The 14,383-nt window shown below is 34.1% G+C and overlaps 1 protein-coding gene across 7 annotated transcripts in view; it reads left to right on the plus strand.

Moving 5' to 3' along the window:
- The first annotated feature begins 573 nt into the window (after positions 1 to 573).
- LOC127839151 (uncharacterized) overlaps positions 574 to 14,383 on the plus strand; it is a 31,403-nt gene continuing 17,593 nt past the window's right edge. For 2 of the 7 annotated variants that reach the window (XM_052367348.1, XM_052367353.1), the window contains exons 1-4: positions 7,146 to 7,401; positions 8,720 to 8,781; positions 9,553 to 9,614; positions 14,052 to 14,179. The gene's annotated coding sequence lies outside the window, so the exon portion shown is untranslated. Of the gene's footprint in view, positions 1,047 to 7,145; positions 7,402 to 8,719; positions 8,782 to 9,552; positions 9,615 to 14,051; positions 14,180 to 14,383 lie in introns of those variants that run through there. The other 5 variants (XM_052367350.1, XM_052367354.1, XM_052367352.1 and 2 more) reach the window with 3 other exon arrangements.

Below are 14,383 nucleotides of genomic sequence, written 5' to 3' on the forward strand. Positions count from 1 at the left end.
TTTTCGTAGAAGGAAAATATTGTGTAAACGTTCATAGAAAATCACGATTGTGCGGGATTTTATTGCGTTTTTTTTAGCGATTTTACTTCTTGAACAAGAACCAAGTAAGCAGTTACATATGTGCATGTGTTTTTTTCCAGGGACCGCTTAATTTATTGTGTTCCTGCGTCAATTTACTTTGCTATTATGTTTGAGATGAATGCTTGATAAACTAAACATGATAATAACGGCGAAGATCATATCATATTCATTATCGCAGGTGAACTTTTTAAAAGTAGGAAACGACTGCAGTGTTTGTTTTGTTGTTTGTTTTGGAGAGAACAAAATTTGCCTGTGAACAAAAACTTTCGTTTGTTTATGGAATGTGTAATATTTGGCGTGCAGAATATATTGGAATAGAGGCATATTTTGTTAACTTTCTATATGGAATATTTTTATGGAAGAAGGAACATGTTTAGAAAGATCAGAAACATATCCGATATAACTATTACTACACGGTTATATCGTACGCTTTTTTGTGCTTTTTGATGTATGAAATATTTGTATTGGTATGATGCTTGCTGAAGTGAAATCTACCAGCCAATTGTACTACCTTTATTATTTTAAGAACAATGAGTATCTCAACATAAAATCACACACCTATTTATTATCACTGTGTTAAGTGATCATTCAAACATTTTGAACATCACTCATGCCTTTATTTATACGGATATGTGTATGTTTGTTAAAAGGTTATCTCTTACCTTTGATAACACCCAGACTTGAACGTTTGGCTGATAAGAGCTAACCGTATCTTTATTTAACACTCCTAAATTAAAACCTACTAGACATGTGATTTTTACTGTACATGTACATTTAAGAACAATAGTACTTTATTTTGTATTGAACAGACGTTAACCATATTCATAGTTGTATACATTGTTACATGTATTTAATTTTTATAAACGCTTGTTCGTGATGTACTTAGTATGAATTCCCAGGATTTGCGCCTTTAGATGTTTCGTTTCATCTGTTGAATTTAAGTTGAATTGGGCGATACAAGAAAGGTAAGAGGCATGTTTTTCATTGATTCGTCATTACAATTTAAATCCAATTGATTTATTAATAACTTTCGTACGTACAACTAACATAATCTTTACGATACGCATAGACAAAGAGGAGTCTTTATTTTTGGAACTGGATTATGTAAATAGGTAACAATATGTAAGTGGTTGATTTTTTATTAAATCTTATGATGTGAAATACCGATATAGAGTGCTTTATTAACATGTATTTAATTTTTACATAATTTCGTATTTCATTCCACTTCCCATTTATTATTCCAAATTGCCTCCTTACTGACTCCTCATTGTCTCGTCTTCAATTTCTAAACATTACTCCTATCTACTACTCAATCCTTCTTCACTTCATCCTACCTCACTTCATCCTCACTGCCTTTTGCCTGCCCATACCCGCTCAATTCCTCAAAAGTTCAAAAGATTACTCCTCCCTTTTACACAATTCTTCCTCACTTCTTCCGCACATTCTCTAAAATTCTTCCCCTATATGTTTACTCAATCCACTGACTCTTCACATCCTCTTCAAAGCCGCATCAATTCCTCCTTCTTCCTTCTTTCTGTCATCTCATTAATTCCCTTTTCGTCATTATTTCTTTCTCATTCCTCATAACTCTCTCAACATTTATTTATCACTGCTAATTCTTTGTCATGCCATCACACGTCTCCTCGCTTCTAACCTATTATAAAGATGCTTTTGAGAGAGAAAATATTCACGGGGCAAAACATTCGAATAATACAAACAATGGTGGAAATAAATCTGTCTATGTTCTTTTAGTAGCGACCAGATTTTGGTCGTTATTACTAACCACCGAATACGAACAGTACCAATTCATAATTAATATAGCTGAACATATATTTTAACTATTTGTACATCTACTTAACTGCAAGATTTTCTCCGTGACTTTCCACTGGCGTTATTCATTAAGGCTCGATTTTCGTTGTTGACTCAGGTACTACTTTAAAGTACCGCGGGTACTCTAAAGTATACTACAATGTACTCCGGGTTTGGAAAATACGCTTAAAGACAACCGGTCATACTCCGTGCTACTTTTGAGTATCTGTTCCGTACTCGGGGCTACTTTGTGTATACTTAATAGTATCCGGTGTACTTTTAAATTGTTCCTGAACCGACAACGTAAAGTATTGTGGTTATATTGTCCAATTAAAAAACGCAAGTAGTCATAAATGTGTGATTAGACTGTGTGGAAAGACAACTGCGTCTAAATGAAATACTTAAATACCATATAGTTCAATCGTTGAGAACAGACGTATGCTACATACATAATATGCCATATGAGGACGCATATAACAGTGCTAAATGTAGTTCAAGTTACATGAAAGCACACAAGTGTGCAGTTTGATAACGCGTTTACATTCATTTACTTGATAATTTCTGTATGGTTTTCTTTCCCGGCAAATACTACAATAAGTGTATACAAGTGCACTAGAAATGTGATATGCCCTTTTTATTGATTTATACATTATATCAGCATGACTTCAAACTGTCATACGTAAATATACAATACACTACATACAACATTTGATGTGTTTGATATGCGACTTAAAACATAAAAAATCAGTAATTTAAATATAAACGTTTTATTTCAACCTTAATTTTCACGATCGGGATATGCACCGCGCATCTTTAAAAAAAGGATATTTCTTGCTACCATTATCGTTGTTTCATACAAAATGAACACAGGTAAAAAAGTCAATTGGTAAATTAACAACTATTTTTTTATGTAATTTCGTATTAATTTTTCAAACTAAAGACAGTCACACTTAAGATAATCAATATACTTTTAATATAAATTGAAACCAAGAAAGAGTCAAATAAATAACCTGTGGCATTTGTTTTCGCAGTCTCGTATTGTTTTGCAATATAAAGTACAGTTATCACCATTACTAAAAGCGGCTTTATCACATTAAGGGTCCAATAAACAGGACAATGTAGCATGACACACCGACATCAATCACCCTTTCGGCATGAGATGTCTTAAAGTACCCAAGGCACCCTTCCTCCTGCTATGTGACGATATCACCAATCTATTTTGTAACTTTATTCAACATTTATTTTGTTTTAACGTGGCAGCATTTACATAATATGCATTTAATATAAAACAGTACAAATAATACAAAATATATAAAAAAATGGAAAAAAATAAAAATAAAAATGATGATGATGATGTTGATGATGAGGAGGTGAAGGAGGAGGAGGATAATGATGATGATGATAATGATGATGAAGAAGAAGATGATGATGATAAACGCAGAAAAGCTCTAACGCACAAACGAACGAACGAACAAACAAACGGACGGACGCATGAACGAAGGAAAAAAAACGAGCGCTCGACCGACAGGCCGGCTCGCTCGCTCGCTTGATGACTTACTGAAAGAAATTACGAACGAATGAACGAACCAAGAAACCAATAAATACGCTCAAGTACGCACAAACGGAATGAATAGATAGATAGATAGATAAATAAATAGATGAATAAATAAATAAAGAAAGAAATACATGAACGAATGAATAAACGCATGAATGAACGCATGAATGAATGAATAAATAAATACATACATCAAAAATACATTAATACATAATTAAATACATTAATACATAAATAAATAATTGAATGAAACCCTGTTCTGTTTATAATTATTGATTTTTTTTTTTTGGGGGGGGGGTATTTGATACTGTAATATAATTAAACTACAAACAAAGCCCTAGTGTTTTCAAAATTATTAATCTATTTATTATCAGTGTGCAATATATTTAATCTTAAAATGTTCTGAATTCATTGAATAAAATATAAATTTATAACCAATATTTCCATTCTTAATTGGTTTAAGACCTAAAAAGGCGTTTTTCTTTAATAATTAATTTTAATAAATAATCGAGAAGATCAAGATACCGTAGCCTAATCCCTTTCCCAGCGTTATCTATAAATAGACTATTTATTTAAATATCTTTGAGCCAGGTTATCTAGAGGCTAACCCCATACCAAATGGTAGGGCTGTAACGAATCCAAAAAATGTGTTCGGATGCGAATCCGAATCCAAATATGGGTTCCTGCAGTTTTCGGATCCGGATCCCTCAGATAAGAGAAAATTGGAATTTTCTGTCTAAATTAAAGTAATCAATGTTTTAGAAGTATAAATTGACTAAAATACATTAAACAATTATTAACAAAAAACATAACCCATTTTCTCGTTTAACATTGTAGCGATGTCCAAATAAAACGAAACCGTAACACTTATTCACTTCATAGTTTGCTCGTTAAAATACACTTTTCACTGTTCATAAGTTTGATGTTTGTTTTCACAAAAATTAATATATCAACATTGCCCGGGTCCAGGCAAGCCCTTAGTCCATATAAACGGACTGCCAGAGCCTTTGATAATTTTTGCTATCGCTGCTCTGTCAGTCCATATGCACCCCTTCATAAACATGGGTGCAGTTTAGCACAGAGAATCCGTGCGCTTCACTAAACAGACGTCGTTCGAAACAAATTGAGGAAAATAATGAATAAACTTCATAAACATGTTAAATTAACCTGATTGGCAACCTACGGATGTAATCCTTTGCATGCACCCTATAAAAACACGACGATGTTTCAAAACACTTTCCTCGCTGACATGGTTTATGTTTAAATTTGAAACAGTGTATTCTGTATATACCACATCGTGATCGACTTTGTTTATTACAGTAATATATTATCTTTATTGAGGATTAATGCATTTGCTTCAGGTATGTCGTCGTCGAAATGAGAAGAATAGATACAAGAATATGAGACGGCTTTGAAAATAAACAAAACTATAAAATAATTTATATTACATTTATTTGGATAATTTATAACAATAAGGAATACATACGTCTTAACAACACAATACATTAATTGAACCTAATTACATACTACATAATTTACTGCACACAAGTTGTTTATTTTATTAATAATGCAATTACATCATCATAATAATCATCATATAAATATAAATCATTCATCATTCATCATAAGAGTCACAATCATCAGCATAATACGCGGTACACATGAACGCTTTCCGCCGCACGCTGCATCGCCACACAGCTTGCTTCTTTGTCTGTTTCTGTAAACGGGAAAATATAACGGTAACTGATATACAAATACTTAATTCATTACGTAAAATTGTTATAAAATATAAATACTTTTCGCACATGCATTAAACCCCATTTTTACAGAGCGCGTAACTAGTACCTCAAGCATAGTCGACTGCGCGACATTTTCTAAGTTTAGGCTGATGTCAGGCGTTGTAGGGCGGTTGCGGCAGTCATTGCAGATGAAGGTAAGAACAATATCCCCCCTCTTTGCACTAAAATATTATGTCGCGGATATGCTTACAAAGTGTTTGCAAAATTCGTCATTAATTTACAACATAACCTAATTGATTAATAACTAACTTGTTCACACAACAATAATGCATTAAACAGATGTTGTTTTCTTTAATTACTCCGACCCCGTCAATCATTATCGAATGAAGCCATTGTCTAGCACACTCGCACCTATGCCCGGTTTTATGATCTTTATCAGGTTGTTAAATACATGTGTGGTGTGTATTCGGGTTAACAGGTAACACAAAATGAAGATTTAAGTTGATAAATCAGTAAACTTTGAACTGACAATGAACTGACAATAAAATAAATTTAAAAAAATTGCAAATTATAACCATGACAATAAAATAAATTAAAAAATTTGCAAATTAGACCCATGTTCAGTCTTACTTAGGAAAATAATTTATTTGTCGATAATCTTAGCTTGTCAGTTGGCATTGACACTTACCTGTATTGCATCATCATCTTAATGTTTTATATGATCAAAATTATGAAAAATATAAATATGGATGAGACTATAATAATAAAATCCATATCATAATTCATTAATTAATGCGACCCCGACTTTCATTATCGAGTGAAGCCATTGAATAGCACCCGCACCTATGCCCGGTTTTATTACCTTTATCAGGTTGTAAAAAACATGTGTCTAACCAGATTAACAAATTGTAATAAGGCAATTAGATTAATTCACGTTTTCATTAAATGTCTCAGTTCTCATTTGAAAGCATTTTTACAATGTTTCGCGAGAGAATTTTAACTTTTATTGTTAGTATTTGAATAAACACTCACCTGTATTGCAGGTGCGATGCTGCCATTTGTCGCAGACGTTTCATGTGATGCCATGCTGCAGCGAGCGAACGGCATTCTTACACACTAAACACTTGTCCTCCTCCATCACAAATTCACAATCACAAACACTTACACTTACAAATTTATTTACGATTAACACAAGTTACATCCAATATCATACCAAATTTCACAGCACAATTATAGAACTAGTAACCAAAGTATAACATAGACAGCAAAATGACTTATGATACCAATTAACACAATAATAGCACTTATATCCTCCGATTACCGTAAGTCGACCATGACCTAATTTCGACCACTTTGTTTACATTAAGAACGCGGCCATTTGGATGACGTCACACGCAAGCGCTCCGAGTATTTTGATGAAGTGACATAACTACGCTTATAAACAAAAACAAATAAAAACAAAATGAGGAAAAAACAGGTAAAATTGCATTTCAAAATAAAAATTTAACTAAAATTACACAAATTTATCTATATCCCATACCTTTTATTGGTCCTCTTTATTAAATTCCCACAAAAATTGAAATGTGTAGCAGACGATCTTAACATAACACTTTCATCGACAGCGCTTCATATCGGAAATAGTAGTAAATCGTAGTAAATTTAAGGCAAAGATACTTTTTTGCAATAATTTCGTTAAGAATTGCTAATAACCGACAAAAAACAACAATGGAACAAACCAAACAAATACTCATCATTTACACCTTTAATCAAACGCAATATTTAACAAACAAACTGACAATCGATGCAAAATTAAAATCCGGCACAATTTAACAATTAAAACAATTACATACATTGGTAACAGTTTGTAAAACAATAATGGTTTTCAATTAATTTCATTTTATCATCAATAATCAAAAGCAATACAAAGGAACAAACAGACAGCACAATATATATCATTTTGAACACCTTTATTCAATCATACACCCTAGTTAATAGGTGTAATAAAATATGGGGCCGAATGAGCCTGGTCGATTTGGGGCCGAATAAGCTTGGGGCCGAAAAAGCCTGAAATTTCGGACTGGGCCGAAAGAGCTTGGGGCCGAAAGAGCCTGCTACCCAATATGGCGGATACAGCGTACGAAAGCAAAACTAAGTCAATAAAAAGCAATTGTTTATTGTTGTAATGGTACCATTCGTATGAGTTTGTGGTTTAGACAGGTAAACTTTGATAAGATCTTGCAGTTTCAGTGTTCCATAACCATTGCATAGTTGATTAAATTTTGCACCCATGGGCAAGAGACGGCGCATTGCAACCACAGCTAACCATTGGGTTATAAAGCTGAGTGTTGAATTATTGCAACAAGGCAAGCCCTATGAGCACTGACAGGGTCTCCTGCTGTGGAGAAGATTTTCTCTCACTGGGCCCTGAGGTTCCTTGCATCACAAGATAGCATGTAAACATAGTATATGACGAAATATGCTTTCAAGACGATACATTATTCAGGAACACAATTTGACAGGTCGCGAAATTATGCAAAATTTACCTGAATCACCTTCTAGCCGCACTGGATCCACTACTGTTGTTTTTAATACAACTCAGAAAGACAATAAGGATTGAAAACTTACTTATTGTCATTAGGAATTGCATTTGTAATTTGTAGATCCTCCATGATTTCGAATTAGTTTTGCTATGTGCCCAAAATATGAAATTTTGTATTATCTTGAACCTCTAAATGTGAGCTGGCTGTGCATATTGACCTTCTGCTGCACTTGAAAGGCATCCATGGCATTATATGCTAAAATATAATTGGTGGCTGGTAAATAAATGGGCTCCGAGCGACAACGCGCTTTCAAGATTTCACACTTTTATTGGTGCGAAACAACAAGTTATTGGAAGCTTATTGATTTCTACACTTCAAAGTATCTTTGATATCTCATTTTTACTAACTTGTTTATTTTCTTAGATGAAATTGGATTTTTTTGGCTTTGAAATTGACATTTTTGGGGTGATTAAAAAACACACAAAAAAGACATTATAAAAAATGCTTAGAGTGAAAATATCTAGCAAAGTCATTTTTCCCCACCCCGCATAAGCCCCACGTGCCTGTCCATTTGGTTTGTTTTGGTATTTTGTTGCAGGTATTGAACACAACAGCTTTAAATCTTAAAGGGACAATTAGGCTTTAACAGGCCTAAAATCGCCTTCTTCGGACAGAAAACATCCGCATGTGAAAATATGATATAAAATGGCCAAATGGCCAGATAATCCAGCCAAACTTAATATATTGATGCAATATGAATAGGAAGATAATAATATGGAAGAATAACACATTTTAATCAGAATTTATTTCACCTTTAGCTTACAATATACTTAATCTTTTTGGAGTGCAATGCTATACTCTCTAAAAACATGAACATCATTTATTTGAAGACACGGTTCTCTGTAGGGTCACTTGCGATGACCTAATTTAAGAATATTTATGTGAGCATGTGGCAGGGAAACATGTTTACTAGAAATTCACTCTTTTATCTGCAGATTGGAGACTACATAAGACTTTGACAGATGGCGGGAAACCCTCATGAACTGGATAGAAGCCGGTAAATAGATGGCCGTAAAACAGTGACTTTTGATTCGTGACGAGTTCTTTCTTGCATACCGCGTGACCTATCTTTTTTATTGCTTGAATCAATTCGGCTCGGAATGCTCTTCGAGAAAAGGTATGGTCATGAGGGTCTCTATGCGCACAAGTTTGACTTTTTTTTTGGTTAAAGTTATTGCTTTTACATTGAATTTGTGTAGGAAATCTTTTGGTATATTGTGAACTTAACTAACTTTAGGTAAAAATGAAATACCATCTGCAAGTGCAAAATATGACTGGGAATGCTGATTTTTGGTCGTTTCTTAGCAAAAGAGAAGAAAATAAGTGCAATAAATGCATGAACTCAGATTATTTGACCTGAAATAGTCGTTTTTCAAGTGGACCCCCACCCTTACATAGCCGAATAAGGGCCAAATTGCTTTCCGACTTAAACTCAAAGGCATATTGGTTGACTGTGTAGTGTTAATGTGCTACATGAAGTCAGAATTCAACGCCAGGGACTTCGTGATCCAGTAACGCATCAATAGCTTGTGCGTAAAGCATGTACATTCAAACAGAGCCCCATTTCACCGACATGGAATGGCTGACATTTTTACAGTATGGACAGTGCAGCAGACGCTTAACTGAGCCAGCCTTCATATTTAGTATAATCATGAATATAACAAGCTTTATCACTTCATATTATTCATAGAAATACACTTAAAATACATAAATGCATGTTTGTTTTTCATTTTATATCTATTTCTATTAGGAATTTTGACTTTTTCAGGTAGAGGAATGTCTGCGACTAAGCCGAGGGCCACTGGATAAGGGTTGTTGATGGCAAAACAGGTAATACTACTAAATTATTATCATGTACACAAGCAAATAAGCATATTCATGAGGCTTAAGGTGTGAAATAATGTCATAATCAGGTTTGTGGTCACTCAAACCCTTGCCGTCGTGCAATTCCCCATGCAGTTTGTACCGATAGTTCCGCGTCCTCACACGTAAAGTTTGTGCTTTGTTATCAGTGGACGTTGGCACTGAACGGGTTTATCCTTGTTCCTGAGCATGCATGCAGTACAGCTGAGTTGATATGCTACTTGTAACCCTACAATAAGCTTGTGTTTGGTATTGTTTTCTTACAATATGCTTACAGTCATGGTTCGGCTTGAAAGGATGTCGCGTCCGAGTTAAACATAGGATTGTTGTAGCACGTGTCACCTTCATCATTTACCTTAGAGGGATCTTTTTGCTAAAATGTGTCACTTTCAGCAACTAGTTATGTTTTCTATTGGTACATGCTTGTCTCATTCAGTGATTTAAGGGAAGTATTGACCTTATTCACTTGTCTTTGCATACAAAGGTGACATGGATCAATATTTGTTGTGTTGAGAATTCTGCAGGAAGCTGTGTCCTTAAAAGAAGAAGCCTTCATTGCTCTTAGCTGCCTTTCTGCCCCTGATACTACATGGAACCTCATTTCTAAGCTTATAATGCTTGCCTCTATATATATATGTATCTTGTTCATATTAACCTTGCCTTCCAGTCTAACCCCCCCCTAAAAAAAAATGAGCATTTGTTTCATTGGCTCGGTTAGGAACTCCCATTTTGATCAGATTGCCACCATAAAATTAGTCAAAAGTACTTATTTTGTGCCCAAAATATGAAATTTTGTATTCCCTTGAACCTCTAAATGAGAGCTGCTGTGCATATTGACCTTCTGCTGCACTTGAAAGGCATCCATGACATTATATGCTAGAATATACAGTACGGCTCGCGCGGATTTGTGTATCAACACTGCACATTCTAGTAAGAGAAATATGCGTGTTTCAGTGCTGTGTTTATGTGACGTTTGGTACACACCACGTGACATGTGTACTTTTAAATATAAATTTCGTAGCCAGTAATTTCCGTAACTGTTCTTTGTAGATGTTTTGTTTGTGGATGTGTTAATGTGAATGTGTTACCTTAAAATGTGCGATTGGACTTACTATGTAAGTCTATTATATTAACTTATTTTATTAATTTATTTTAATATTTATCAACTTATTTCATTAATTTATTTTAATATTTATGACGCACTATTTGTTATGTGTGCGTATGTGTACAAAAAAGTTCCTTCGGTATCAAATGTAAACAGTACGTAACACGTTCTGTATTTCAGTTCGGTGTTATTCCAGTCATTGAGAATATTGTATTAATTTTAAACATGAGAATTTTCTGTTGGTTTTTATGAAACGTTTGTAGCGAAGTTAATTTTTGTAATAATACTTTTCAGTTTACGGTTTTAATAGTTATGCAATATGTTTTCTTTACCGAGAGATTTCATTCATTGGCCTTAAGGTTCAATAGACCAGTTCATTGTTATTGTTTTGATTCCTGATTTTCGCGCATGCGCAATGCACTGGTAGTCAAAAGCATTGCTTACAGCTAACGCAAAGCATATGGATAACAAGACTTGTTTAGTCAATAAATCGAGAAGAAACTAAAAAAACAACACCTAAATAATATTTAAAAAATATAATATTAAGTGCTTAAAGAATGCATTAACACACTTATTTGCATTTTAAAAGAACGCGTCATTAGCATCAAAGTAATTAAGATTGTCCGAAGACTGAACGACAGACAATTAGACACAACAAAGAGCTCTATGCATTAGCCATATAATTATCTGCAGAAAAGCTTCAATAAAAATAATGATACATCTAATTATAAAATTTTAATTATCAATTGCATGCGTAAACTAGAGTAATAAAAAATTAGTGATAGAATTAAAATCGACATGCTGTAGTTAATTTGTAATATTGTCTACTTGCATTTCTTTTGAATAGTAGTAAAATTATGAAACTTTTCAGTATTGTTATAGTTTGGCAATTATAAAGTATTTGCAGAAATAGTTTGTTTTAATTTAAGTGTGACATTAAAAGTGTCCTTGTAGGCTTTACCAAATTGCATGTTAGTTGTTTATCAGACGTATAGAGAATACATGGTTGGTGCCGGGATGGAGAAAGTTTATCCGGTGAGGCTTAGAAAATGAAAATAAAGCTCGCCCTATTTTCATTTTCGTGCCGAACCGGATAAACTTTCTCCATCCCGGCACCTACCATGTATTCTATTTATCCTGTTTCCACTTGATTTCATCTTAATTATAGTAATACGCAGTTATTAAACATCTCAAACTTGGTACAGTGCCTTTAAAACACGACCGTAGAACCGCCACTGAAAAGCGCTGCATGTACACAACAAAATAGTTCTTTGCTAAGGAAATTCATCAAACTTTATGAACGATTTAACAACAACAAAAAAGCATTTTGAAGTTTGTAAGTCACAATGATAACTATAAGTCAACTATTTGAACAGTAAAATGTATGGAATAAGCACACATTTTAAAACGAAACACTGTCAAGGTCAGTGCATATGTGTACACGGTTTACAGTCAAAACGGCCCCAGTCAAAACGGCCCCTAGTCAAAAATAGTCAAAACGGCAACACTTTGGTCAAAACGGCCCCAAAGACAGTTTTTAAGTTGGTCAAAACGGCCCCATTGTGTAACAAAGAACTTTGTACAATATAGTATTTATTTGAAGATATGCATGTTGAATAATCAAACATAACAATATTTGTTAAAAATAATAAGTATCAAATAGTTTATAATAATTGTCAAGAAAGAATGAAAACTTCGCATTCATCCGAGCAAAATAATTAAAGCACTTAGCAATTATTAAGTTGCTTTTCAGAGAGAAAATATTCATGGTGAAAAATGGTCAAATAATGCAAACACTGTTGGAAATAAATCTTCCTATGTCTTTTTAGTAGCGACCAGATTTGGGTCTTTTGATTAATCGCCGAATACGAACAGTACGAATTCAGAATTAATATAGCTCAATAGACATTTAAACGACATTTACATAAATGCAAGATTATCTGTGTTGATTTTCACCAGCTTTATTTATAAAGGCTTACTTTTCGTTGTCGACTCGACTCAGGTACTATTTAAACGTACCCCGGCTACTCTTCAGAAGTATACTACAATGTACCCCGGGTACATAATCGTTGAATATTGAGCTACTTACGTTTGGGTTTTTTTCAGCATGGTATATGAACTTGGAAAGCTTAAGAGCAAAATCTAATGTTATGTTTTACCAATGTAGCCATTGTTATCATAATCATCATCAGCGTCGTCGTCGTCATCATCTTTATCATCAACCTGAGCATAACTATCATCATCATCAATAGCAGCATATATATGGAATGTTTTGACTGTAAACAGCAGTAACCTATATAACAGTACATTAACCTATATATACCAGATCCAAAACATTGTCTAACTACAACATGTTCGGTTTTAAGTGTTTGTGTAATCGCTATTCGTAAAAGATAACCAAACCTAATAGTTGTTTCAAGGTTATCCGCTTCATACGAGTTATCATTGTTTATACAATAGGCATATATTGTTGTATTGAGCAATCTGTATTTCATATCAACTTGATATTGCTTGACCTATTTTAAAACCAGTTTTACTATAATAATTTTACCAATCTTATACCATTATTATCCGAGTCCTTGCGTTCGTCACGCCCCTTTCCTTTCTGTCTAACCGATACACTAACTTAAAGAGGAAAATAGGTGTTATCAACCCGTTGCGATTGCTGCTAATGGGTTCCTTCTGAGGTTTAGAGTAATTATCATATAAAGCTAAGCAATAAATGTCAGCCGTTCGGGTGTACTTACACAAACAAGGAGACTGTACCAGTGTTTTAATATGTAAATATTCTTTTCGCGCTTTCGCACAGTTCCTGATTGTCACGAGAAGGATCTTCTTTCAGTCAGCTGTGCACGCACGCGTCTATGTTTCTTCAGGGGTCTTATCACTTTCACAGATACAGTTCAATTTAATGACACCATCCCGTATAAATGCACGAACCTTTTTGCGAATTGGTAGTGACTAGAAACGTGTGCTTTTCTGCAAACTTTTCTGGAAAAGGTTACCAGCAATACGTCATCACACAATAAGAAAATTTTAACACAGCATATTGTCATATATTCAACTTTTTTTTCTTATTGATTTTAAAGACATTATAACTTTGGGGTAAGATCATGCGTAAATTGTGACATTCATCCCCGGTTAAAACGAATTTCAAATAATCAGTTTGCACATTGTTGGGTTAATTTATTTTTTGGCAATTGATAAAAGAGTCTGTCTTTCTGTTAAGTTTCTCTCCTGCTGGTATAGTTTTATTGTGTTTTTATTTATCGTCTATGAAGATGATTTTTAACTTTCAGTATCCTATATTCATGGACGTCTGCAAGAAGGCATTGTAAAAAGCTGCTAGGTAAACTACCGGCCTGATCAGTTAAAGTCATGCCGAAACGGCTCAAAAACAAACTCTAATCGCCAGGCCGAGGAGGCGGTATATTATTTCCTTTCAGTTTATTTTACGGAATCCCGATAGGGCGATCTATAATCTCGCCCTTCCTTCCTCAAGGGCGACACACGATACACGATTTATTGCACGACAATGTGTAGGTTGCCCAAAAGGCGATATATCATGTTAAATATATAGTTTGTCGCTGCGTATGGGATACCAAAAGGGTCGAAACTTTAACTTCTGCTT

The sequence above is a fragment of the Dreissena polymorpha genome, chromosome 7, assembly GCF_020536995.1.
Source record: "Dreissena polymorpha isolate Duluth1 chromosome 7, UMN_Dpol_1.0, whole genome shotgun sequence".
NCBI lineage: Eukaryota > Metazoa > Mollusca > Bivalvia > Myida > Dreissenidae > Dreissena > Dreissena polymorpha.